This window comes from Nomascus leucogenys, chromosome 16 (assembly GCF_006542625.1).
Source record: "Nomascus leucogenys isolate Asia chromosome 16, Asia_NLE_v1, whole genome shotgun sequence".
Taxonomy (NCBI): domain Eukaryota; kingdom Metazoa; phylum Chordata; class Mammalia; order Primates; family Hylobatidae; genus Nomascus; species Nomascus leucogenys.
The window spans coordinates 4,324,160-4,351,150 of record NC_044396.1 but is presented as its reverse complement, the minus strand read 5'-3'; the positions used below and the strand labels follow the sequence as shown (position 1 = coordinate 4,351,150).

The 26,991-nt window shown below is 42.1% G+C and overlaps 1 protein-coding gene across 1 annotated transcript in view; it reads right to left on the bottom strand.

Moving 5' to 3' along the window:
* The window catches only part of CPA6 (carboxypeptidase A6), a 331,342-nt gene that overhangs the window by 213,181 nt on the left and 91,170 nt on the right, over window positions 1–26,991 (bottom strand). The window lies entirely within an intron of this gene.

Here is a 26,991-nt window from a genome sequence, read left to right as displayed (position 1 = left end):
GGCCAGTGCTAGTTCCGGGTGGCTGCAGACTCGGCGGGCCCCGCACTTTGAGCAGCCAGCTGGCGCTGCCAGCCCAGGGCAGTGAGGGGCTTAGCACCTGGGCCAGCAGCTGCAGAGGGTGCACTGGGTACCCCAGCAGTGCTGGCCCACTGGTGCCATGCTTGAATTCTCACCAGGCCTCAGCTGCCTCCCCGAGGGGCAGGGCTCGGGACCTGCAGCCCGCCATGCCTGAGCCCCCCTCCCCTACTCCCGCGTGGCCCGAGCCTGCCCAACATGCACCACCCCCTGCTTCACAGTGCCTGGTCCCATTGACTGCCCAAGGGCGGAGTGCGGGTGCATGGTGTGGAACTGGCGGGCAGCTCTGCCCGCGGCCCCAGCGTGGGGTCTACTAGACAAAGCCAACTGGGCTCCTGAGTTGGGTGGGGACTTGGAGAACTTTTATGTCTAGCTGGAGGATTGCATATGCACCAATCAGCACTCTGTGTCTAGCTCGGGGTTTGTGGATGCACCAATCAGCACTCTGTATCTAGCTAATCTGGTGGGGACTTGGAGAACTTTTATGTCTAGCTAGAGGATTGTAAATGCACCAATCAGCACTCTGTGTCTAGCTAAAAGATTGTAAACGCACCAATCAGCACTCTGTGTCTAGCTCAAGGTTTGTAAACACACCAATGAGTGCTCTGTGTCTAGCTAATCTAGTGGGGACTTGGAGAACTTTTGTGTTTAGCTAAAGGATTGTAAACGCACCAATCAGCACTCTGTGTCTAGCTCAAGGTTTGTAAATGCACCAATCAGTGCTCTGTGTCTAGCTAATCTGGTGGGGACTTGGAGAACGTTTATGTGTAGCCAGAGGATTGTAAATGCACCAATCAGCACTCTGTGTCTAGCTCAGGGATTGTAAATGCACCAATTAGAACCCTGTGTCCAGCTCAAGGTTTGTAAATGCACCAATCAGTGCTCTGTGTCTAGCTAATCTAGTAGGGACTTGGAGAACTTCTGTGTCTAGCTCAAGGTTCATAAATGCACCAATCAGCACCCTGTCAAAATGGACCAATCAGCTCTCTGTAAAATGGACCAATCAGCTCTCTGTAAAATGGACCAATCAGCTCTCTGTAAAATGGACCAATCAGCAGGATGTGGGTGGGGCCAGATAAGGGAATAAAAGCAGGCTGCCTGAGCCAGCAGTGGCAATGCACTAGGGTCCCCTTCCATGTGGTGGAAGCTTTGTTCTTTTGCTCTTTGCAATAATGCTTGATGCTGCTCACTCTTTGGGTCTGCACTGCCTTTACGAGCTGTAACACTCACCGCGACGGTCTGCAGCTTCACTCCTGTGGCCAGCGAGACCATGAGCCCACCAGAAGGAAGAACCTCTGAATATGTCCAAACATCAGAAGGAACAACTGTAGACACACCATCTTTAAGAACTGTAACACCGCGAGGGTCCGTGACTTCATTCTTGAAGTCAGTGAGACCAAGAACCCACCAATTCTGGACACATTAATATTTTATTTCAGAGTTTTGTAACTATATTCATAAGGAAGCATTTTTTTAAACTTTTTATAAACGTTTAAAAAGTGTGTGTGTGTGTGTTTTCTGAGAGACAGTCTTGCTCTGTCAGGCAGGCTGGAGTGCAGTGGCATGATCACAGCTCACTGTAACCTTGAACTTCTGAGCTCAAGTGATCCTCCTACCTCAGCCTCCCAAGTAGCTGGGACTACAGGTGCGCACCACCCTGCCCAGCTAATTAAAAACTTTTTTTTAGGAAATGGGGTCTTACGATGTTGTCCAGGCTACTCTCAAACTCCTGGACTCAATAGATCCTCCCATCTCAGCCTCCTGAGTAGCTGGAACTACAGGTGTGTGCCACCACACCCAGCTAATTAAAAAAAATTTTTTTTGAGATGGGGTCTCAGTATGTTGCCCAGGCTACTCTCGAACTCCTGAACTCAAGTAATCCTCCTGCCTTGGCTTCCCAAAGTGCTGGGCTTAACAGGTATGAGCCGCTGTACCAAGCCTCATGTTATAATATGTGATGTTCTCATTGATGTTCAGATCTAATAGTTGACAATTGAGTTTTTAGTCCCTCTTTACTAAAGAGCTATTTTGAAGAATGTTAAAAAATATATCAAGCAGTGAGATTATTTTGGGTGGGAAGAATTATTTTTGTTACTGTTTCATTATCTTGAAGTAAGAGAAGGTGGCGTATATGATATCTACTTTGTAGACTTCATTGCATTGGTATTTATGACCTAATATGTATTCAAGTTCTAGAAATAGTGCACAAATATTTGAAAAGAATGAATATCTTTCTTATATAAAAAGTTCTGTATATACCTATTAAGCATATTGATTATATGATTTTCGTTTTCTCTGTCCTTATTTTTCCGCTGAATTTGACAATTTGAGCCAATTTTACTCAATATACCTACTGTAATTTTGGATTTGTCAATTTACTTTTGAATATAAAAACTTTTGATTCATATATTTTGATGTGTGTAACTGTATATAAGCTCATGACTAGTACATCTTTTGGACAGAATAAAACTTTTACTCCTATAAAGTTTCCTTAGAAAAACTCTTCTTTGTTTTATTTTATGCTCTTTATCCTAAATTCTGTTTTTTCCCCATAGGATTGCCACTCCTGCTTTCTGTTTGCCTGGCATTTTTAACTGGAAATTTTACTTATTCACATTAATTGTAATACATAATATATGTGACTTTATTCTTATAATTTTTATTTTTTGTTTGTTGTAGGTTCTCATTGCCCTTTTCTTCCTCTTTCTTGGATTAATCAATTTTCTGGGCCGGGCACGGTGGCTCACACCTGTAATCGCAGCACTTTGGGAGACTGAGGAGGGCCGATCATGAGGTCAGGAGATCGAGACCATCCTGGCTAACATGGCGAAACCCCGTCTCTACTAAAAATACAAAAAATTAGCTGGGCGTGGTGGCAGGCGCCTGTAGTTCCCAGCTACTTGGGAGGCTGAGGCAGGAGAATGGTGTGAACCCAGGAGGCAGAGCTTGCAGTGAGCAGAGATCATGCCACTGCACTCCAGCCTGGGCAACAGAGCGAGACTCCGTCTCAAAAAAAAAAAAAAAAAAAAAAAAAAAAAAAAAAAAATTTTCTTCGTCAGATTTTTCTTATCTAGTGGTTTGCAAGTTATGCACCTTCTGTGTATTAGTGATTTTTTTGTATTTTACAAACATACTTTGAGATACCGTTTTCTTCATGTCTAGAATGTCTCTGTAATTTGTCCCCTTGAGCAAGATAAGACCTGAAGAATCTTTTTTTCTCTATCCTTCTCTCCCCAAATGTTTTCCTCCTTCTTTGCTCCACGTTTTGTTAAAATCATCTGGAATTTTTGTTGCAGATTGTGTCTAAGTGTGGATATGTGAACTGTTTCCCCTTGAAGTTCACATGTTGAAGTCCTAATTCCCTCAATCCAAGAATGTGACTGCATTTGAAGATAGGGTCTTTAAAGAGGGAATTGAATTAAAATGACATCATTAGGGTGTTTTTCCTAATCCACTAGTATTAAACACACTTAAACTTCAGATATTTCATTTTTTTCATTCCTTTCTCCAAGTCACTGGATTTAATTTTATTACTAGCATTATTATTATTATTATTATTATTTTTGAGATGGAGTCTCGCTCTGTCGTCCAGGCTGGAGTGCAGTGGTGCGATCTCGGCTCGCTACAAGCTCCGCCTCCCGGGTTCACACCATTCTCCTGCCTCAGCCTCCCGAGTAGCTGGGACTACAGGCGCCCGCCACCACGCCCGGCTAATTTTTTGTATTTTTAGTGGAGACGGGGTTTCACCGTGTTAGCCAGGATGGTCTCCATCTCCTGACCTTGTGATCCGCCTGCCTTGGCCTCCCAAAGTGCTGGGATTACAGGCATGAGCCACACTGGATTTATTTTGTAGGATCCACTTCCTTCTTCACTTTGCGGGGAGAAAGAGAGTGAGGTTAGATTACAATCTGGGCTCCACCACCTGATGTGTGCCCTTGGCCAAAATGCTTAAACACTTAGAGCCAATGAACCCTAACCCTTAAATTGAGGGGAAGCACCAACGTACCACTGCATATTTTTTTTGTGAAAATTATTTCATCCAGCACATTTATGAAGGTTACATTATGTTCCAGGCACAGTGGTAGATGCCAGGGAGACAGCAGTTCCTGCTGGTGATGAGTTTATAGTCACAATCCCTGTGAGATATCGTCTGGGAAATACCTAATTTACAGCCTCTCAATACATAGTAGCTAGTGTCATTACTTCTACAGGAAAATATTCTTCTAGTTCTTTTTTTTAGAAATGGTCTCACTCTGTTGCCCAGGCTGGAGCACAGTGGCACCATCATGACTCACTGCAGCCTCAACCTCTCAGGCTCAAGTATCCTCCTTCCTCAGCCTCCCAGGTAGCTAGAACAACAGGTGTGAACCACTATGCCCTGCTATTTTTTTTAAAAAAATTTGTAGACAGGGTCTTGTTATGTTGCCCAGGCTGTTCTCTAACTCCTGCGCTCAACTGATCCTTCCTCCTCGGCCTCTTAAAGTGTTGGGTTTACAGGCATGAGCCACTACACGCAGCCTAGAACTTAAAGCACTGATAAGATGCTTTTCAAAGTTTGCTCCACTGTGAACACCACAAAAAACATGACACAATTTGATTCCGAATACATTCAACCTTTTTGTTGCTGCTGCTGGCATTTTTTCTTGCCCTTTGCATGGATATTTGAACCTAATCTCTGATCAGTGCCTTAATTTGGGATTTACTGTTTTCTCTCTGCTCAGGCAGCTCTTTGGCATGTGAGAAATGCACATATTGGATGGTCTCATTTTCTACAATGGTAACTGGGGATATGCAACACTTTAAAAAGAAAAAGGGGCTGGGCATGGTGGCTCATGCCTGTAATCCCAGCACTTTGGGAGGCCAAGGAAGGGGGATCATCCGAGGTCAGGAATTTGAGACCAGCCTGACCAACATGGTGAAACCACGTCTCTACTAAAAATACAAAATTAGCTGGGCATGGTGGTGCATGCCTGTAATCCCAGCTACTTGGGAGGCTGAGGCAGAAGAATCACTTGAACCTGGGAGGTGGAGGTTGCAGTGAGTCAAGATCATGCCACTGCACCCCAGCCTGGGCAACAAAGAGTGAAACTCAAAAGAAAAAGAAAAAATAATGTCAAAGAAAGTCTTGTAGAGATGTTTTCTCTGTTGGTATAAGCCACACATGTTCAATTTGTCAATACTTCCAAAGACCGAAGTTACCTAGATGTAGTAAAGGATTTCTAATGTTGCCCTTCACAAGGGACCAGAATAGATGACTGCAGTGATTTTTTGCTGCTGCTCCTCCAAATCTATTTTCCTGTCTGAAACCCTAAAAGGACTTTGATTCTGCTCAGATATTCATCCTATCCCCATATCAGGACTGAGTCCCGATTAGCCACTCAGAGCTTGGATATCCCTTGGCAACTCTTGTTGGTTTGGGGGTAGATGTGTGGTATAAATTAGCCCATTCAGATTTAAGGTAAGGATTATTCAAAGGAGGTGGAAGGATTCTCTCTCTTGTTGAATGTAAACAAGCAAATATGCAATTCTGCATGCCATTGGCAGCCTGTAATTATGAGGCAGATTCACCCCAAGCTCACTGTGGACCTGGAGTAGACGGACAAAATGAATCTGTGTCTGCAGTGATCTTGTTGAATCAACCAACTTTTAAGGTTGTTCTGCTGCTGGACTTCCTGTTGTATAATACGTTTTAAAATTATGTAGGGCAGTTTGAGTCAGGTTTTTTCTTACTTGTAACCAAAAGCACCCTGTAAAGCAGTAAGTTTACTTTGGATATTTTTAGAGGAATAAGAGAAACCAATGGAATAATTAAATGCACTGTTAAATCAGTCTTTACAGGTGAGAATATACATATTGGCACTCTTTATTTCCTCCCCAAGTCCCTCTCTCTAAAGCATCCCTTTAATTTTGATGGCAGCTTAAAAAACTGTGTGTTTTCAGAAGGAAAGATTAGAGTACTCCATAACTAAGGCTCATCTCATATTCTCAAGGAAAATAGGACAGATTAAAATATTTGCTGAACTTTATGAAAGCTTGTATCCTGTGGAAAAGTTAATAATAGGATGTTCACTTACTTAAAAAAAAATGTCATCCCCGAGCACAAAGAAATCCATTAGGTAATTCCACCTAGAAAAATTAATGTTCACATGTAGCTTCTCTATTATATAGTGCTTGGGTCTCAGAGCTGCATTTCCTTTGTTGAAAGATTATGTTTTCATGCACATGAAAAATTTCATTAAAAAGCAATAAATAAGAGACAACTTGGCAGAGCGTGCTCTAGAGAGCTAAATGGATTCTCCCTTCTTTGGTTATGGTTTATAGTTGCAATATAAAATACTTGGAACATGAAGAATCTCCCTGTGGCAGTTTGCTTAGGACATGAAGATTTAGACTTCACTCTTGGATTAAAGTTAGGCAGAAGTAATGACTTTATTTTTGGTGGTGGTTGTTGTTGCAGTTAATTTAACAGCAGAGAAAAGAAAAACACAGTCTTCAGAAGCCTCACAGCTGCACTTCACTTTATAACAGAAATTTTCTCATGGTATCTCACATGTAATTGTTGATCAATAAATATTTGCTGAGTTGAATTGAAATTGGCTTTTTGTAAACCACATCATCTTTTAAATGCCTGAAATGGGCTTCCATTATAAGCTTTGAGAATTTCTTCTCCCATTAGCATAAATCAGAGAGGAGAAAAAGCAATAACATGTAATAATATCATGAAATTAACTTCTTATAAGATATTATCTTCACTATGTCTCAAGGACTTGCTATATATTGTGTGAAATCATTGTATCACACTTCAGTTTAGTTCTTTCTTGTTATATTTAAGGATGGGACTCAGTCTGAGAAAAATGTTTCCACAGTAGAGAACAAACTATTTATTCAATATTTATCCATGTAGCAAATTATTCCATGCAAGTTTCTGGTGTGAGGAAAAGGGAAAGGAGTTACAAAGCATAGGGGAAAATTTTTCAAAGATGTATAATCTAATTGGGTACATAAGACAAATAATACCTTATTATTATAAGGTAACGTGGCAAATGTTTCATAAACTACATAGAAAATATGTAGTAAAAAGTTCAGCTGCAGTGATCAGAGAAAAACATATGAAAAGATTTGATACTTAAAACTAAGAAGATTTGGGGGCTCAGTAGATTGATGGCCATCAGCAATACATTAGTTTAGTGGTTTTGAAATTAGAGCATATGTAAGATTCACCTAGGAATTTATCTGTCAGCATAATTTGTTGGGCTCAATACCCTGAAATATCCTTCCAGAAGAAAGCCCTTAGTAATGCTAGAAATTGTGTGTGTGTGTGTGTGTGCATGTATGCATGTGTGTTTGTGTGTGTGTGTGTGGTATATCACTTAATATACAAGAGTGGCAATACAGTAAGAGAAATTCTAAGATGCCCAACACAATGAGTGAAGCTAACACTGGGGCCAGTGGTTATCCTGACTGAGGAGCACCTTGGTAGCCCCTGGATGCCCTAGAGCTTGAGCAAGGTGGGAATTCAGACCACAGACTCCCATATAAAGCCTTAAAGATAACAACCTTAGTGAAAAGATGACTAGAAAAAAATGCCTTGTGACAGGAGAAAGGAGGAAAATTTGTTTGCCTTGAACTAGGCTCTAGGTAGGAAAAATATAGTCAATAGTGAGAATTTAAAACCATAGCTAGCCCTCCAGCAGGATTAGGAATGAAATTCAACCTAAAAAATAAACCTAATAAACCTAGTGAAATTTAAATCGATATGGTCCCAAAACTCCAAACTAAGAATTTGTGTTAAAGTAGTCATCTGGTTAGAAGTTCCCTGTAGTCCTTATTGTGGTGTGCTGCTCAAATCGCCCCTGCAGAACAGAGGTCTTCATTGTCCTGGCTGCAAAGTATTGCCTGCTGATGGCTCACAGCTGAGCTCTTCTTAAGCAATTGCTTTTGGCTGAAGGGAAGTGCTTCATCTAAGAGGAAGACCACTCCCCCGGGGCAGCATATGTTGAGGTGCAAAGGCCTGGTCCCCTTTCCTCAATTTGAGACATTGCTGAAGGACCAATCCAGCTTTAGAGTTTCCCATGAAAACTGTTGAGATGACATTTCAGTTCAAATCTCCCTCTGTCCTCAGTTTCTTTCATTTCCTTGTGGATGTTGTTTGTGAGAGTACTCCCTAATAAAGTGACTCCATGCAAGCCTCTTTTTCAGAGTCTATTTCCTGGGGGACCTTAGCCTGTGATGTGCCCTGCCCCCAGGGTCCCAAAACAAACGCAGATCATTTCTGGAGGAATCTGTCTTAAAACGGGGTCTCAAAGTACTCCCATAAAGTTCCAACAAATAGGAGCACACTATCAAAAATTATAAAGCACATCAGAAAATAAGTCAACAAGAGCAAAAGCCAGTAGAGACAACAAAGAGCAGAATTAGGCCTGTAGAGCCTACTGATATTGAAACTGTCAGATAGTGCAGGGGTTGGAAAGTTTTTCTGTAAAGAGCCCCATGGTAAATATTTTAGGTTTGCTGGCCATACAGTCTCTATTGCTACTGTTATGGGATTCTTGGGGTGTTGCTTCACCAGCTGGAAACCTCTGTGGCCAATGGTGCCTTTGCCTGAGTTTTGCTTTGGCCTGCTGGGCTCCTTCTGTCCTCTCAGCCTGGCAGGCTGTGCTCGGCTCCCGCTACTGGCCTGGATCCCATGCCTGCCAAGGGTGAGCCAGACATGGAGCTACAAGGGGTATGTGAGTGAATGTGGGGTCCAGCTACTGCACACAGCTAGGCACAGAGACTGTGGTGGGCCAGGCAGCTGCAGATGCTGGTATGGGCACCAGCTCCCTGCAAGGCTGTGGGTGGACAAGGTACACCATAAGCAGCTTCCACAGCTGACACCAGGGAACACGGTGTGGTGCCCGGAAGCCTGGGATGCCAGGAACTGCAGAGCCCTAAAGAGGGTATCACAGCCCTGGCTTGGGAAGCTCCTAGGTCTGGGATCCCTGAAGGGCTGCAGCTCTTCTCTGCTTCTCTCTTTCTTGTCACCCACGACGTGGTGGGCAAGGGGTGTGTTTCAGCCCTATTTGTGTTACAGCTCTTTTAGCCCCACCATTTGGCAGGTCCTGAGTTCTTGTCTTGTGTCCAGGGAGAATGAGGTACGCAGACAAGTGTAGGGTGAGTAAGAAGAAAAGGAGCTTTATTGAGTGATAGAATAGCTCAGAGGAGACCTATAGTGGGTAGTTCCTCTCTATAGCCAGGGTGTCCTGACAAGTGTTCAGCTCTCAGCAGAGACGGTAGCTACTGTCTGCAGCTGGTCATCCTGTCTCTTCAGCTCTCAGCAGAGAGGAGACTGTGGGGTGGGTAGCTTCTCTCTGTAGCTGGTTGTCCCATCATCTCCTTGAGTCTGGGGCTTTTATGGGCCTCAGAGGAGAGGAAGTATGTGCCAGTTGGTCCATGGGCAGCCATGGGTGGGCGTGGAAAAGGCACCACAAGTTCCCACTCTGGTCTGTGGGACTGGGAGCCTGGCCCCCCAGGCTTCGGCCCTCCCCAGCTTGGAGGTGGGGCTTCACCAGGGACCTGCCCCCTTCTGCCCAGGAGCCTGTCTGCCTCCTGCTGCCATTCATGGCACCCAGGCTATTTGTGCCAAGGGGTGCCTGCAGGCCAGCACCGAGCTGCCTTCAGTATCCCTTTGGCTCCCTCCAGTGCTTGTTGGTGCCCAAAATCCAGAGGGGGTCGAGGTGGTAGGGAGCTGGTGTATCAGCGCTGCCCCAAGTGTGCACACATCTGGCTGGGTTTTAAAGTTGCCTGGGCACCGCCCCAACTTTGCTCCATGATTGGAGCAAGAACTAACAGTGGGGAGAAGCCAGACGGCAGGAGCAGGCTCCCAGGAGTGTAGAGATGCCTGGGTCTGCACCTGTGGGTTGGGCGACTGTAGCTGTGCCTGGGAGGGTAGGGGTCCTGCCTGTTCCTGGCTCCCAAGAGCACAGGGGTGCCTGGGAGGGTAGGGGTCCTGCCTGTTCCTGGCTCCCAAGAGCACAGGGGTGCCTGGGTCTCAGCCTCGGCTTGGGCAGCTATAGTTGTGCCTGGGAGCTCCTGCCCCACCAACTTGGAAGGGGCAGCCCTTCAGCTTGTCCTGGGCTCCCACTTGTCCCCAGCTCCTGCCTGCTCTGTGGAGTGTGCAGTCCCAGCCCTACCTCCTCTCTGCATTTTCCCCAGCAGCAGCAGTGGCAGCCCCTGGCCAACCCCACACGAGTGAACCCGACACTCCTGGGGCCAGCCCTGTGAATTCTGGCTGTGCCTTCAGCAGGGTGCTCATGGACTCCCGGGAAGTGGCAGGGAGTGAGGTTGAGGCAGCGACAGAGCCTCTGGGCCTGGGAGCACGTCCTGCCCAGCCATGCAAGGGTGCGGGTCATGCAGTTGGCTGCCTCAGGGACGTGGGGTATAGGGGACCCACCGCTGCCACTGCTGCTCGTGCAGCTGCTCCTGCTTCTACCACTCATGTCTTTCTGCTGCAGCCGACATGATGACAGCGGATGCTCCAGATAGCCTGCCGCTGCCATCACTACTACTAAATTCTGCCATTACAGAGTGAACCTACCAAGATAAAATTAAACAGACAGCTTTGGCTGGGTTTCAATAAAACAGTGTTTGCAAAAACAGGTTGGATTGGATTTGGTTGGGCTGGCCTTGGCCTCTGGGCCATAGCTAACAAACACCCTGAGGTGGAGTATAAATCTACCATGTAATATTCTTAGGAAACGAAGGAGGGGATCCAAAATACTACTAATAATCAAGGAACTATAAAATGACCAGACTAAATTTCTAGAATTAAATTATGTAATAAATAAAACTAGAAACTTGATGGACGGTTAAATAGCAGATTAGATGTACCCAGACAAGGATTAGTGAACCAGAAAGTATAGCTTTAAAAATTATTGAAAGTGCAGTACGGAGTGTAACAAAGGTATAAGCTAAAAAAGAGCGAAGTGTCATGTAAGCTGGAGAGAGTCTATTCTGTTTCTAATCTGCAAACATCATGTTCAGCAGCAAAGTGCTCAACACTTTTCTTCAAAGTCAAGAATAAGAAAAGGATGCTATGACCCTCGTTTGTATTCAATAGAATTAGTGTAAATAAGAACAAAACATAAAAACTAGTGGAACTGGAAAGAAGGAACAGAACTGCCAGTTTTCATAGATGATACAATTATCCACACAGCAAACTTAAAAAAAAAGTAACAGTTATAAAACTAGTGAGAGAATTAGCACTGCAAAGTAATATATAATTAAAATTTACATCATTTGAATTTCTATACATTAGCAACATACAGAGATTACATACAAATATACAATTCTCTAAAATATAAGGTACCTAGCAATTCATGTAACAAAAGATATACAGGTTATTTAGGGAGGAAATTATAAAATTTGATTAAAGGACATTAGGTCAGGCATGGTGGCTCACACCTGTAATCCCAGCACTTTGGGAGGCCGAGGCGGGCAGATCACCTGAGGTCAGGAGCTTGAGACCAGTCTGGCCAACATGGCGAAACCCCAACTGTACTAAAAATGCAAGAATTAGCTGGGTGTGGTGGTGGTTGCCTGTAATCCCAGCTATTTGGGAGGCTGAGGCAGGAGAATCACGTGAACCTGGGAGGCAGAGGTTGCAGTGAGCTGAGATCGTGCCACTGCACTCCAGCCTGGGTGACAGAGCATGACTCCGTCTCAAAAAAAAAAAAAAAAATTGATTAAAAGACATTAAAGGGGATGTAAATAGAGACACACCATATTCACATATTAGAAGACAATACTGTAAAGATGTCAGTTTTCCTCAAATTTATCTATAGATTCTATGCAATTCCAACCAAAATTTCAACTTTTTTTGGTGGAATTGGACAAGTTGAATCAAACCATAATAGAAGAACAAAGAATGAGAAACAGGCAACACACTTGTGAAGAAGAAGGCGAGCAACTCTTGTCCTACCAAATATCAAGACTTAGTATGAAGTTATAGTAATTAGGACTGTGGAATTGGCATGAGGGTAGTCCAATATATCAGAAGCAGATCCTTATGTATAGAGAAAAATGATCCGTGATGGGGTAGTATGGCAGATCAGCAGCGAAAGGATGAACTCTTTCATAAATAGAACTGGAACAACTACTTATCCATGTGGGAAAATAATTAACTTGGGCCTTTATCTCACACAAACACACACACACACACACACACACACTCCAAGTCAAAATGGATTAAGAATTCAACTGAAAGGCAAAACCTTAAAAGATTAAGAAGAAAACATAAATTATCTTTTCTGGGATAAATTATAAACATAAATTATATGTCTGGGATAGGGTAGTATTTATAAAACAAGATGGAAAAAGCATAAAGATTAATTCAATTATATTAAAATTAGGAACTTTTCATGAAAATATTCCATAAAGTCAAAAGGCAAGCCATAGAGAGGAGATATTTAAATCATATAAGCAGAAGATTAGTATCAATATGAAAAAAATGCATTACCTAAAAAATGTACAAAATATATCAACATGAAATTAACAGGAAGCAAATGAACAAAAATATGAATAGATGCATATCATCCTTAATAAGCAGGAAGATGCAAATTAAAACCACAGGAGACATCATTTCACAACTACCAGTTTCTCAATGGAATTTCCACAGCACCAAGAGGTAGGATAGTCATATAGGAATAGCAGCTTTATGTCATAATCACAAAACTAAACTAGAAACAACCCAAACTTCTATCAACAGCAGAAAACTAAACTGTACCTCTCCAAAAAATGGAATACTATATAGCAGTGAAAATCGATGAACCACAGATGTATCAACAAGGATGAATCTTGCAACCATCCTACTGATGATTAAAACAAGTCACAGAGGAATACATAATGTATAATTACATTTTTATAGATTTCAGAAGTGACTGTAAAATTTTAGGGATACAAGCATATATGGTAGTTTTTTTTTAAATCAACTGAAGAATAAAAACAAGGCTACTGGTAACCTCAGAAGGAAGGGGAGAGGGAAAGAGAGATGTGATTAAGAAGGAAGTACACATGGGAGGATTCAAATACCTTGGCAATGTTTCACATTTTTAGCTGAGTGGTGGACATATAGGTGTTTGTTGTATAATTATTTGTTAAAACTTGCATATATATTTATATGTACTTATTTACACATGATATTTCATCAAAGAGAAAGACTGAGCTAGTACTGGTAGAAAATGTAGATTCTCAGGCTCCATCCTATAAATTTGAATCAGTAGGTCTGATAAGAATCCCAGGTGATTCTGAGGTAGGGATGTCTATAGATCACAGAGAAAAAAATAGACACTGGCTTATTATAACAATGTGGGTTTACTACACTGAAAGAATTAACACTTATCCTGAGAAAGAAAATGAGACTCGGTTGAGCAACAGAGAAAAAGAGACATCTTCCACTCTTCATATCACAATGCAGATTAAAGCGGGTGGCAGTACCTTAAAGACCACATGGGTGCCACTATAAACTCATTTCATTATTGCTGTCTTTTTTTGTTGAGACAGAGTCTCGCTCTGTCGCCCAGGCTGGAGTACCAGGGCACCATTTCGGCTTACTGCAAGCTCCGCCTCCCGGGTTCACGCCATTCTCCTGCCTCAGCCTCCCGAGTAGCTGGGACTACAGGTGCCCGCCACCACGCCTGGCTAATTTTTTGTATTTTTAGTAGAGACGGGGTTTTACCGTGTTAGCCAGGATGGTCTCGATCTCCTGACCTCGTGATCCGCCCGCCTTGGCCTCCCAAAGTGCTGGGATTACAGGCGTGAGCCACCGCTAGCGGCCATTATGGCTGTCTTGGCTTGCAGGGATGCCCTGGGTAAAATGGCAGGGTATGTGTGAGCTTGCATAACCCCAAAAGCACGGAAACTCTAATATGTGAAGTCCTGGGTTCTGTGTGAATAGAGGCAAATTCCAGACTTTTTGCACAGGCAGAGCTCTTAACAAGCATGTTCTTGCTGCTAGATATACATTCAGTTCTGTACACCAGAACTTAAAGAGGGATTGCAGACTGTGGGGACTTTTAGGATTTGGGAGTGGTATTTTTCCAGATTGATGAGCAGTGAAGAAGGGGACAGATTCTTGTTGGCTTGCACACGTCAGGAGCAATACCACATGGCCCTAACAGCAGCAACGGCCAAAAGGAACCAGGCTTCTTGGCCCAGCTGTCATTAAGCTGTGGTACTCACACCCCTTGGGGTATATGGAGACTTTCCAAGGGGAATAAGGAAACTGATCTTTTCAAGGCAGTGACTTTCCAGTTCTTTAGCATTCATACGTACTCTTGCCTAAAACACACGTGTCTCAGAATGCACCTATAGGTGAGGTTTTGTTACTCTACTTCTCCTACCACCCTACCCCCATCCTTCATAATCACACCCCTAAAACTTTTCAGAATAAAGGCAAAACTTTTCTCTATCCTATATATTACTGTAGTGCCTTGCTCTGAGGGTGAAAAATTCTCAGGGGTATCAAAAAAAGTGGTAATTAAATGAGGCACCGCAAGCCTGAGGTAGGACTTCATGTCTTTCTCTGTCATCACATCATATTGTATCATATATCACATCAGATCATAAGGGTAAGTATGGTGTTAAAAATAGGATGGGAAAGCCATATTCAAATATATCATGTTGAGAGGAGTGGGACTTGATAATTTATATCTAACAACCTCACTTTTTCTTTCACCTATTAACAACAAAATGCATTGCCCCTGAAAGTGAGTCCCTTAAGAGTGAATGAGAGAATCGGTAAAAAATATTGAAGATCACGGCATGAATTTCACTCAGGCAACAAATGCAGGACAGAGCTTTGTATCTTACCTACCGGCATATCCTAGAATTCAATTTAAGAAGGAAAAGGGTTGTGAAGGGGCTGTGTATTAAACAGAAAAGTATAAATTGAAAGATGAAGGCTGATTTTCCTGACAGAAAGTAAGTGATTGGGCTGACTAGTATAATAATGAAGTTTGTCTTTGCCAATTAAACGATATAACACACGGTTTCCTAAATAAGCTATATTTGCAGCTTCAAGGTTTAGAGGAAAATTATTTTTTAAAGCACATAATACCTTTTTGTCAAATGTTATTGTGTTGGAACAAATATAATGATGTCAACAATACTTTAATTTTCCCAGGTCTTCTGATCTTGTCAAGTTAAACAAAAATAGATAAGGGATACATTATTTTCCAGATTTCTTCTTGGGGCACATGAGTAGAGAAGTTGGGAAACCAGTTTCTTAGCTATCTGTACTGGTTTCCAGTTCTTTCTTTGAGAAGATGGTAATTCCTCATGTTACCCAGTGTGATGCCTACATGACCTAGGTGCATTTCTACCCTGCCTTAACTCTGCTTATCTTTAGGAAAGAAAATGCCTGAGATAAAAAGTTCTCTCTCCTGACCAAAATGGCTAAGACTGGTGGGATCCAAGATGACAGCCCACGTGTTCTCTGAAGAACCTCTAACTTCATTATAGTCTGATCTCCCTGCTATGTAACACTCCAACCAGCACCACGACAGGTGACAATCACCATGACAATGACTGGAAGAAACCACAAAAAGACAAAAAGGCAGGCAGCACTCCAGTTTCTAGGAGTTCTCTACCAACTCTCAGAAAAGACATGAAGATTCCTCCCCTTCCTTTTAATGCTCAACCCCTTCATTAAAGATGCCCTGTATCTCCAGCTTCCTGGCTTTCATGGGCTGAGAAGTTGATTTTTGAACCAAGCTTCTGCTTCTCAATCCTATGGCCATCAAATAAAGCCTGCACTGCTAGACATTCACTTTTGGTTTTGCCTATTGTCTTCATGGGATCGAACACGGAAATACCCCATTTTTGGTGGGGGACTGACTTTGTTGGTAACAATCCAACTGAGCAAACCTCTCTGGAGCTGCTGTGGAGTTGTCAAGGAGAAGATCTTGGGAGAGAAAAAAGACATTACTGTGAACAGGTGAGATAATGAACAACAATAATGACATCATTTTAGGTAGTGATGAGGGTCATGAGTAAGATAAGAGGTAATTTGATCAAAAGTGGAGTGGGGCAGATGTGCTAATTCAAATTGGGTGGCCATGGAAGGATCCCATGAATCAACTTTTGAAATAAAACATGGATGGTAAGGAGCCTGCAGGGGAAGATTTGAGGGAAGAGGGCTCCAGGCAAAGCAAACACAAGTGCAGGGGCCCTGAGATGGAACAGGCTTGGCCTGTTTGAGGACAGGAAGACAGTCCATGTTTCTGCAGGTGAGACTGAAAAGAGGCAGTGTTAGGGAGGGAGGCAGGCCCTGTAGGAAGTTTGGCTTTTATTCTTAGCACAATGAAAGCTCTTAGAGAGTTTAAATCAGAATGATATCTAATTTATAGTTTTAAGCTCACTCTGGCTGCTATGTGGAAAATGGATTACAGGGAAAGGGAAGAGAAAGGGGAGAGTAGGGATGACCAGTTAGGAGACAATTGACACAGCCTACGAGGAAAATGGCTTATCTAAAGAAGTAAAAGAGGAGGCGAGATCTAGGATCTGTCAGAGGTAGAACCAACAGAGTCCACTGCTGAATTTACATGACCACAGGAGAGGGAGGAAAAGAGGAGTTACAGAGGATGTATGTTTAAATGGGTTTGAGAACATTGGAGCCAGGTTTGACAGCAAATATCAGGCTCCTTTTCCTTTTTGGGTATGTTAAGTTTGAGATGCTATTAGACAATGATAGGATAACCTTTGTTTTTTTTTTTTAATTATTGAGATACAGGGCCTCACTATGTTGCCCAGGCTGGCCTTGAACTCCTGGGTTCAAGCAATCCTCTTGCCTGAGCCTCCCAAGTAGCAGGGATTACAGGTGCATAACACCATGCCTGGATTTGACAGGATAATCTTGGATATGTGAATTTGAGGTGTTGCAGCTCAGAAACCAATGCCACAAAATATGATGCTTTGATATGCTGAACTGAAGAAGCAGCCTCAAGGTCTCTCTGACCTTCCCTAACTCCTGTCTCTCAATTGTCTCCCAAAGAATGTAATGAAATTTTTCTCTGAAGTTCCCTTATCTGCCTAAAGTCTGGACGAACCAAAGAAGAAAACAATTACCTGTGGTTCTTTCTCTGAGTTTTCAATAACGGATCTTATATTACAGGAAGAAAGGCTGAAGTCTGTCAATGTACCTGGACAGACTTTTGTCACAAACCACTGTCTGCTCTATAGGCCTAACAGAGTGTGTTCCAGGCCATTATATGTTCTTCAAGCCCACTGAATCCCCCTAAAAACCATTTACTACCCCCCTAAAATCATCTACACCTATCTCCATTTTCCCTAAGAAGTAGGGTATAGAAGCATCTGTACCCCATTGGGATATTGGGTATCACTCTATGATTTTCCCCTGTGCATGCTAATGAATTTGTATGCTTTTTGTCCTATTAATCTGCCTTTGTCAGTTGATTTTTTTTCAGAGAACTTTCAGAGGACAAAGGGGAAGTTCCTTTGGCCCCTATAGGGGGCTTAGGAGGAAGTTAGGGCTGGAGATATAAATTGAGGAGTCATCAACATATAATTCATCATTTCACTTTTATACTCTGCCTATGTACCACAGAGACTGTTCAGAGAATAGATGAAAGATCAGAAATAGTATTCAAATTTCCTAGATTAGGTTTTTTTTTTTTTTTGCTAGACCTTCTCTTTTCTTAGTTATTCCTTCATTCCGTGTATAAAATTAGGATTTACATTTTCAGTCAAACTCCTTTGAGGAATGAGAGAGAGGGGGTAAAGAAGGGCATTGCTAAGCCTTTAGGCCCAACACAGAAGGCTGTGCTGTATCACATTGCCAGCTCCAGACCTACTCAGCTCCAAATTCAAGTCTGGAGCAAATGGAGCATAAGTCACATCTGGAACCCTCACTGCAAGGGAGCTCGGGTTTTGGTGGCCTCTGCTGGCAAGAAAGGCCCAGAAGGAAGAGGTTGGAATAGTTTCTGAGTAAGCCAATACAGGGTCTGCCACATCAGTGAGAAAAATGGGAGTACTAATTTCTATGAGGCTTTAACTCTACCAGAGATTTTAAGAATTTTTATTTGAAACTTTTCATGCAGAATTTTGTTTTTCTTTTGGTGTGTTAAAGGGATAAAGCAGCTACAGATAGCTGTGGAAAAGCTCCACTGGAAGCTGTGAGCCAGATTTCTAAACTAGCCTTTTATTTGTTAACCAAAAATAAGAGTTGGTTGAAATGACTGTTAGACTAGAACTGGGGAATACCATCAATGAAACTGGGAAAACAAACCAGGCTCTGTTTATGTTCTTGTCAAATTCCTCGATTTGGGGATTTTCTTTTTTGATGATTTTAGTTTGGTTTGGGGTGGGAATTTTTTTTTTAATGGTAAACACACACATATTGCAATATGTGAATGATCTTTACATCTTTGGAGGTGATTGTTTTTTACCTCTTGATGGATGCACAGTTCACACAGAATGCAAAAGAGCAGTGCAAGGCATTGGATTTTTTTTTTTCATGGAAAGATGAAAATAACTGCACAAAACCTTAATATCTCTAAATTCCTACATTTTCTCTGCTTAAAAATCCTTGGCATGTTGACAAAAATGTCTAGAATTTATTTCAAATGATATTGGAAACATCTGCATGCAATGTGAATCTGGAATTATCTGTTTTTTGTAAAGAATAATTAGGCTTATCCAAATTATCAGTGACAACTGACTGAACTAAAGAGTCTGCAGGGAACTTGTCTCTTGGTGATGTTTGATGTTTTTACTTTAATCCTAACAATAGGATATCCAACAATAATAAATTACAATGATGCCCAATAGTTTTTTTCATTCTTACTATTTTTGAGCTTTTTCTAAAGACTTTCCATGTATTATCTCATTTGGTCCTCTTATGATTTTTTAACAATTGGCTAAATTTTTTGGCAGTATATTTTATTCTTTCTACTTCTAAGGATTTGAAGAAATAGTAAACTAAGGCAATGATTATTTGTATATACACAAGAACATTGGGAACTAAGGTTGAATTTTTTTAAGGGTCACTCAGTGTTTTAGAAGGATGGTCAGTAGTTTGTACCAAATTGTTCATTATAAGCCATGGTTGGCATGAGAACTGTATAGCTATGACTGCCTGTGACTTGTTCTTTTGAATCTGGAAATTTCTAGGAAGCAAAAGCAATCTTGAAATTTAAGCTCAGTCTGACCAAAAAAAAATGCTTCTTGAATGGTGGTGGATGCTGTGAATGAAGACTTAAGGAAAAGGAAAGGGAAAGCGGCAAAGTGACAACACTGCAAGCAGCCCATGGAGAAGTAATGACACCAGTTGAAGGGAAATGAGGACAAAGAATCAGTAAAGCCTAAAGAGTGAGGCTGAGACTGAGGAAGTCAGATTGTCATTTTCACATGGAAAATCTCTAAAACCTGGATCTGCCCATTCCTTTTTCCTTTATTATTTCCTGTATTAAATTTATATCGGGGCTGTATGTGGTTTAGGCCTTTGAGACCCTTTCCTGGAGGAAAGATTGAACTTACTTTTCTTTTTTGGTTGTGGGACTGCTGGCTGTATAAATGTAACCAATTCTGGAACAATTTCTTCAATGGTTAAGAAATATGATTGTGCAATCATATCAACCAGCATGCTTTTGGTTCCAAATTAACAGAAAACCACCTCAAATTGGACAAAATTACAATAGAAAATTATTTGTATATAAATGAAAGGGCCAGCAGTAGGTCAGTGGGGTTTGATCAGGACTTCAGCTCATTTCTCTGCAATTCTCTTAGCTCTATGTTCATCTGTTCATTTAAGCAGGCTTCCCTTATTGTCACAAAAGGGCAGCAGCAGTTCTAGGCCTCACATCCATACACCCCACTGTCAAGGAAGAGGAGGTACTACTCCAACTACTAAAAGCAAAAGCCTTGAACTTCACTCTACTTGGACCAAATAAGGTGCCATGGACATCCTTGAATCAATCATGGTGCCAGAGAAATGCCATGTGCTGGCTGGTTCATGTCTATTAAGGCTCACTTCTGCATTGTAGCTGGGGAGGTGATGGTAGTGGAGGGATACACCTTAAAAATTCATAGCAGCTTCATGATGAGGAAAGAGGGATGGGAGACTGTCTATCATGTTCATATATAAAAATCAAGACCTGATCCCTTATGCCCTTGCCTATACTCTTGTCCGATTGTCTTTCACAAATTGCACAGAGGATTGATGGGTTGCCAGCAGGGGACCCCTTGGTAGGTTTTAATGTACAGGGGCTGCAGGAGTGGGAGTAGGGCATAATCTTGTCAGGCTCCTACAAGCCAAAGCCTTCTGGAAGAATATTCTGAGGCTGCAGATTTTTGGCATTTAACAGCAGATCAGGAGTAAGTTTAAGAATAATCAGATCGGGAGCCAAGATGGCCGAATAGGAACAGTTCCGGTCTACAGCTCCCAGCGTGAGCGACACAGAAGACGGGTGATTTCTGCATTTCCATCTGAGGTACCGGGTTCATCTCACTAGGGAGTGCCAAACAGTGGGTGCAGGACAGTTGGTGCAGCGCACCGTGCACGAGCCGAAGCAGGGCGAGGCACTGCCTCACTAGGGAAGTGCGAGGGGCCAGGGAATTCCCTTTCCTAGTCAAAGAAAGGGGTGACAGATGGCACCTGGAGAATCGGGTCACTCCCACCCTAATACTGCACTTTTCCAATGGGCTTGGAAAACAGCACACCAGGAGATTCTGTCCCGCACCTGGTTCGGAGGGTCCTATGCCCACGGAGTCTCGCTGATTGCTAGCACAGCAGTCTGAGATCAAACTGCAAGGCAGCAGTGAGGCTGGGGGAGGGGTGCCCGCCATTGCCCGGGCTTGCTTAAGTAAACAAAGCAGCCAGGAAGCTCGAACTGGGTGGAGCCCACCACAGCTCAAGGAGGCCTGCCTGCCTCTGTAGGCTCCACCTCTGGGGGCAGGGCAAAGACAAACAAAAAGTCAGCAGTAACCTCTGCAGACTTAAATGTCCCTGTCTGACAGCTTTGAAGAGAGTAGTGGTTCTCCCAGCACACGGCTGGAGATCTGAGAACGGGCAGACTGCCTCCTAAAGTGGGACCCTGACCCCCGAGCAGCCTAACTGGGAGGCATCCCCCAGTAGGGACAGACTGACACCTCACTTGGCTGGGTACTCCTCTGAGACAAAACCTCCAGAGGAACAATCAGACAGCTGAATTTGTGGTTCATGAAAATCTGCTGTTATCCAGCCACCACTGCTGTCACCCTGCCAAACAGGGTCTGGAGTGGACCTCTAGCAAACTCCAGCAGACCTGCAGCTGAGGGTCCTCTCTGGTAGAAGGAAAACTAACAAACAGAAAGGACATGCACACCAAAAACCCATCTGTACATCACCATCATCAAAAACCAAAAGTAGAAAAAACTACAAAGATGGGGAGAAAACAGCAGAAAAACTAGAAACTAAAAATCAGAGCGCCTCTCCTCCTCCTAAGGAACGCAGTTCCTCACCAGCAGCGGAACAAAGCTGGACAGAGAATGACTTTGACGAGTTGAGAGAAGAAGGCTTCAGATGATCAAACTACTCCAGGCTACAGGAGGAAATTCAAACCAATAGCAAAGAAGTTAAAAACTTTGAAAAAAAATTAGATGAATGTTTAACTAAAATAACCAGAGCAGAGAAGTGCTTTAAGGAGCTGATGGAGCTGAAAGCCAAGATTCGAGAACTACATGAAGACTCCAGAAGCCTCAGTAGCCGATGCGATCAACTGGAAGAAAGGGTATCACTGATGGAAGACGAAATGAATGAAATGAAGTGAGAAGGGAAGTTTAGAGAAAAAAGAATAAAAAGAAATGAACAAAGCCTCCAAGAAATATGGGAGTATGTGAAAAGACCAAACCTACGTCTGATTGGTGTACCTGAGAGTGACAGCGAGAATGGAACCAAGTTGGAAAGCACTCTGCAGGATATTATCCAGGAGAACTTCCCCAATCTAGCAAGGCAGGCCAACATTCAGATTCAGGAAATATAGAGAACGCCACAAAGATACTCCTCGAGAAGAGCAACTCCAAGACACATAATTATCAGATTCACCAAAGTTGAAATGAAGGAAAAAATGTTAAGGGCAGCCAGAGAGAAAGGTCAGGTTACCCACAAAGGGAAGCCCATCAGACTAACAGCTGATCTCCCGGCAGAAACTCTACAAGCCAGAAGAGAGTGGCGGCCAATATTCAACATTCTTAAAGAAAAGAATTTTTCAAACCAGAATTTCATATCCAGCCAAACTAAGCTTCATAAATGAAGGAGAAATAAAATCCTTTACAGACAAGCAAATGCTGAGTGATTTTGTCACCACCAGGCCTGCCCTAAAAGATCTCCTGAGGGAAGCACTAAACATGGAAAGGAACAACTGGTACCAGCCACTGCAAAAACATGCCAAATTGTAAAGACCATCAAGGCTAGGAAGAAACTGTATCAACTAACGAGCAAAATAAGGAGCTAACATCATAATGACAGGATCAAATCCACACATAACAATATTAACCTTAAATGTAAATGGGCTAAATGCTCCAATTAAAAGACACAGACTGACAAATTGGATAAGGAGTCAAGACCCATCAGTGTGCTGTATTCAGGAAACCCATCTCATGTGCAGAGACACACATAGGCTCAAAATAAAGGGATGGAGGAAGATCTACCAAGCAAATGGAAAACAAAAAAAGGCAGGGGTTGCAATCCTAGTCTCTGATAAGACAGACTTTAAACCAGCAAAGATCAAAAGAGACAAAGAAGGCCATTACATAATGGTAAAAGGATCAATTCAACAAGAAGAGCTAACTATCCTAAATACATATGCACCTAATACAGGAGCACCCACATTCATAAAGCAAGTCCTGAGTGACCTACAAAGAGACTTAGACTCCCACACAATAATAATAGGAGATTTTAGCACCCCCCACTGTCAACATTAGACAGATCAACGAGACAGAAAGTTAACAAGGATACCCAGGAATTGAACTCAGCTCTGCACCAAGCAGACCTAATTGACATCTACAGAACTCTCGACCCCAAATCAACAGAATATACATTTTTTTCAGCACCACACCACACCTATTCCAAAATTCACCACATAGTTGGAAGTAAAGCTCTCCTCAGCAAATGTAAAAGAACAGAAATTATAACAAACTGTCTTTCAGACCACAGCGCAATCAAACTAGAACTCAGGATTAAGAAACTCACTCAAAACCACTCAACTACATGGAAAGTGAACAACCTGCTCCTGAATGACTACTGGGTACATAACAAAATGAAGGCAGAAATAAAGATGTTCTTTGAAACCAACGAGAACAAAGACACAACATACCAGAATCTCTGGGACACATTCAAAGCAGTGTGTAGAGGGAAATTTATAGCACTAAATGCCCACAAGAGAAAGCAGGAAAGATCCAAAATTGACACCCCAACATCACAATTAAAAGAACTAGAAAAGCAAGAGCAAACACATTCAAAAGCCAGCAGAAGGCAAGAAATAACTAAAATCAGAGCAGAATTGAAGGAAATAGAGACACAAAAAACCTTTCAAAAAATTAATGAATCCAGGAGCTGGTTTTTTGAGAAGATCAACAAAATTGATGGACCGCTAGCAAGACTAATAAAGAAGAAAAGAGAGAAGAATCAAATAGGTGCAATAAAAATGATAAAGGGGATATCACCACCGATCCCACAGAAATACAATCTACCATCAGAGAATACTGCAAACACCTCTACGCAAATAAACTAGAAAATCTAGAAGAAATGGATAAATTCCTCGACAAATACACTGTCCCAAGACTAAACCAGGAAGAAGTTGAATCTCTGAATAGACCAATAACAGGCTCTGAAATTGTGGCAATAGTCAATAGCTTGCCAACCAAAAAGAGTCCAGGACCTGATGGATTCACAGCCGAATTCTACCAGAGGTACAAGGAGGAACTGGTACCATTCCTTCTGAAACTATTCCAATCGATAGAAAAAGAGGGAATCCTCCCTAACACATTTTATGAGGCCAGCATCATCCTGATACCAAAGCCTGGCAGAGACACAACCAAAAAAGAGAATTTCAGACCAATATCCTTGATGAACATTGATGCAAAAATCCTCAATAAAATACTGGCAAACCAAATCCAGCAGCACATCAAAAAGCTTATCCACCATGATCAAGTGGGCTTCATCCCTGGGATGCAAGGCTGGTTCAACATACGCAAATCAATAAATGTAATCCAGCATATAAACAGAACCAAAGACAAAAACCACATGATTATCTCAATAGATGCAGAAAAGGCCTTTGACAAAATTCAACAACCCTTCATGCTAAAAACTCTCAATAAATTAGGTATTGATGGGACGTATCTCAAAATAATAAGAGCTATCTATGACAAACCCATAGCCAATATCATACTGAATGGGCAAACACTGGAAGCATTCCCTTTGAAAATGGGCACAAGACAGGGATGCCCTCTCTCACCACTCCTATTCAACATAGTGTTGGAAGTTCTGGCCAGGGCAATCAGGCAGGAGAAGGAAATAAAAGGGTATTCGATTAGGAAAAGAGGAAGTCAAATTGTCCCTGTTTGCAGATGACATGATTGTATATCTAGAAAACCCCATTGTCTCAGCCGAAAATCTCCTTAAGCTGATAAGCAACTTCAGCAAAGTCTCAGGATACAAAATCAATGTACAAAAACCACAAGCATTCTTGTACACCAATAACAGACAAACAGAGAGCCAAATCATGAATGAACTCCCATTCACAATTGCTTCAAAGAGAATAAAATACCTAGGAATCCAACTTACAAGGGATATGAAGGACCTCTTCAAGAGAACTACAAACCACTGCTCAGTGAAATAAAAGAGGATACAAACAAATGGAGAAATTCCATGCTCATGGGTGGAAGAATCAATATTGTGAAAATGGCCATACTGCCCAAGGTAATTTATAGACTCAATGCCATCCCCATCAAGCTACCAATGACTTTCTTCACAGAATTGGAAAAAACTACTTTAAAGTTCATATGGAACCAAAAAAGAGCCCACATCGCCAAGTCAATCTTAAGCCAAAAGAACAAAGCCAGAGGCATCACGCTACCTGACTTCAAACTATACTACAAGGCTACAGTAACCAAAACAGCATGGTACTGGTACCAAAACAGAGATACACACCAATGGAACAGAACAGAGCCCTCAGAAATAATGCTGCATATCTACAACTATCTGACCTTTGACAAACCTGACAAAAACAAGCAATGCGGAAAGGATTCCCTATTTAATAAATGGTGCTGGGAAAACTGGCTAGCCATATGGAGAAAGCTGAAACTGGATTCCTTTCTTACACCTTATACAAAAATTAATTCAAGATGGATTAAAGACTTACATGTTAGACCTAAAACCCTAGAAGAAAACCTAGGCAATACCATTCAGGATATAGGCATGGGCAAGGACTTCACGTCTAAAACATCAAAAGCAATGGCAACAAAAGCCAAAATTGACAATGGGATCTAATTAAACTAAAGAGCTTCTGCACAGCAAAAGAAACTACCATCAGAGTGAACAGGCAACCTACCTACAAAATGGGAGAAAATTGTCACAACCTACTCATCTGACAAAGGGCTAATATCCAGAATCTACAATGAACTCAAACAAATTTACAAGAAAAAAACAACCCCATCAAAAAGTGGGCGAAGGACATGAACAGACACTTCTCAAAAGAAGACATTTATGCAGCCAAAACACACATGAAGAAATGCTCATCATCACTGGCCATCAGAGAAATGCAAATCAAAACCACAATGAGATACCATCTCACACCAGTTAGAATGGCCATCATTAAAAAGTCAGGAAACAACAGGTGCTGGAGAGGATGTGGAGAAATAGGAACACTTTTACACTGTTGGTGGGACTGTAAACTAGTTCAACCATTGTGGAAGTCAGTGTGGCGATTCCTCAGGGATCTAGAACTAGAAATACCATTTGACCCAGCCATCCCATTACTGGGTATATACCCAAAGGACTATAAATCATGCTGCTATAAAGACACATGCACATGTATGTTTACTGCGGCACTATTCACAATAGCAAAGACTTGGAACCAACCCAAATGTCCAACAACGATAGACTGGATTAAGAAAATGTGGCACATATACACCATGGAATACTATGCAGCCATAAAAAATGATGAGTTCATGTCCTTTGTAGGGACATGGATGAAGCTGGAAACCATCATTCTCAGCAAACTATCGTAAGGACAAAAAACCAAACACCGCATGTTCTCACTCATAGGTGGGAATTGAACAATGAGAACACATGGACACAGGAAGGGGAACATCACACTCCGGGGACTGTTGTGGGGTGGGGGGAGTGGGGAGGGACAGCGTTAGGAGTTATACCTAATGCTAAATGACGAGTTAATGGGTGCAGCACACCAACATGGCACATGGATACATATGTAACAAACCTGCACATTGTGCACATGTACCCTAAAACTTAAAGTATACTACTACTACTAATAATAAAAAAGAATAATCAGTGACGGGATGTTAATAGTAGCAGTCTAAAATTAACCACTGAGAAGCCAAAGAATCAAAGAATTGTTGTAAGCTATGTTCAAAGGTAAAAACTAACATGCTTTTTTTTCCTTGTCTCCCCATAAGGAATTTACATGAAACTTAATGGCTTTGTGATTACATGAGGTCTTTGTTTTCCTTCAGGCTGCATTTTTTTAGTGCTTTCTCACTAGCTAATTTTTCTCATTTGGTGAATAAAATTTATGTGTTGTAGGACTTTTTAATGTGTAAGTACCAAATCCTGAAACACTGATTTAAATGTTCTGAGATTCTGGAAGTCTAGAATAGTGAGAGATTTTTGAGTAGATATGGCTTTATTTGTATTATGCAGCA